Consider the following 2,088-nt stretch of genomic DNA (forward strand, 5'->3'; position numbering starts at 1 on the left):
TGGTTCGGTAACAACTCCCTCCTGTTTCCCAAAGTAACATAACTCTGAGGACGCTTAGCTATTTGGAACCTTGAAGCAAGCTTGCCTGCCCTCAAAAGCTCAGGGCATCCTAAGGCCACAGTGTGACGGGGTGACTGGCCGTGTCAGTGAGCAGTGCACCCTAACTCACTCTCCATCACTGGTGCAGTGAAAGCAACAACCCCTTCACTGTTTTGGGCCCACCCTCTGTAGCTGTGTGTGCAAAGGGAACCAAAGGCATCTGTCAGAACACATTCCTGCTGCATTTCTTCAAAAATAAAAATAAAAAAGACACTCCATGGGCTAGGAAAGGTTTGTCCTCTCTCAGTCACATAGGAGTGCACTGCTGTCGCTTGCTGAGTCCTGACGTCTATCATTTTCCAACACTGAAAGTGGAGATGAAGTGAAATCAAAACAAAAGCAAGCTGAAGTTGTTTCTGGAGTGTATGAAGACAGTTTACCACAAGCCTATCTTTAGAGTAAACGGAAAAGCAAAGGGAAAGGTCATCTTTCATTGAGCACAAAGGCTCAGTGTGGGTGCACCCCTTGAGAGAGTTCACATCTGAGTACGGAGCCAGCCCAAGATCAAAGCCTTTGAGAATTAGACGTGGAAAGCAGACTAGTGGGGGCCCGTGTTTGATTCTGATGAATTTACAAGGCTGTGAGATCTTGTTGTGGGCTTCTCTGGAAAGGTCCAGTTTGGACCTGGAGGTGAAACTTTGCCAGTGTCTTAGGGTTTTCCAGAGGAACAAAACCAACAATGTGTGTGTGTGTGTGTGTGTGTGTGTGTGTGTGCGCGCGCGCGCATGCGCATAGGCGTGTTGTTGTTGTTTAGTCGCTAAGTCGTGTCTGACTCTTTGTGACCCCATGGACTGCAGCCCACCAGCTCCTCTGTCCATGGGATTTCCCAAGCAACAATACTGGAGTGGGTTGCCATTTCCTTCTCCAGGAGATCTTCCCAACCCAGGAATCAAACCTGCGTCTCCTGCATTGGCAGGTGGATTCTTTACCACTGAGACACCAGGGAAGACCATATACATACATACATATATATATATATGTACACACACACGCATTCCTTTTATTATAATAGCTATATATGTATGTATGTATCTCCCTATCTGTCTCCTGTTGGTCCTGAAGGCTGACAAGTCCCAAGATCTGCACACAGATTCAGCAAGCTGGAGACCCCATAGAGCCAATGATTTAGTTTCAGCCTCAGTCTAAAGTCCTGGAATGCAGGAACAGCAAAGTTTGGGTCCAAGTTTCAGTTTGGGTCCAAGATGGGAAAAAGCACCACTGTCCTAGGGCAAGGCTGTCAGGTAGAAGAATTCTTTCTTGTGTGTGTGTGCTGTGTCTTCATTGTGGTGTGTGAGACTCTCCTGTTGCGCAGCACAGGCTCTAGAGTGCACGGGCTTCAGGAGTTGTGACACATGGGCTCTCTAGTTGTGGCGTGTGGGCTTAGCTGTCCAGCAGCGTGTGGGATCTTAGTTCCCCAATCAGGGACTGAACCCACGGTTCCCTGCATTGGGAGCTGGCTTCTAAACCACTGGACCACCAGACAAGTCCCAGAAGAGAGAACTCCTACTCAGGTGAGGGTCAGCCCTGTTGTTCTCTTCTGGCCTTCAACTGATTGGATGAGGCCCACACATATTACAGAGAAAAATCTGCTTCACACAGTCTATTGATTTAAATGTTAAACTTATCCAAAGCACCCTAACAGAAACACCCAGAATAAAGTTTGGCTAAATATCTAGGCACCCGGTAGTGCAATCAAGTTACACGTAAAACTAACCATCACAGTTGGTATCATAGACAAAGGGAGTCATTTGGGAACTGCTCTAAGCAGAAATCAGTGCTCCTGAAACACACATGCAGGGAGACCTATAGCTAGCCAAGGCCTTTTTGTGGAAGGCTCGAACTCAGGGGACATGTAAGGGAAATGAGGACCACACATCAGCCCACCGAGGGGAACTAGCCCTGCCAGAGTACTGCTGATGCTCCTGAGCTGAAAGTTCTTCTTAAATCTGTTTAAAAGTCTCGTCTTAAAAATGGGCTATATTTACTGCT

The sequence above is a fragment of the Ovis aries genome, chromosome 9, assembly GCF_016772045.2.
Source record: "Ovis aries strain OAR_USU_Benz2616 breed Rambouillet chromosome 9, ARS-UI_Ramb_v3.0, whole genome shotgun sequence".
NCBI lineage: Eukaryota > Metazoa > Chordata > Mammalia > Artiodactyla > Bovidae > Ovis > Ovis aries.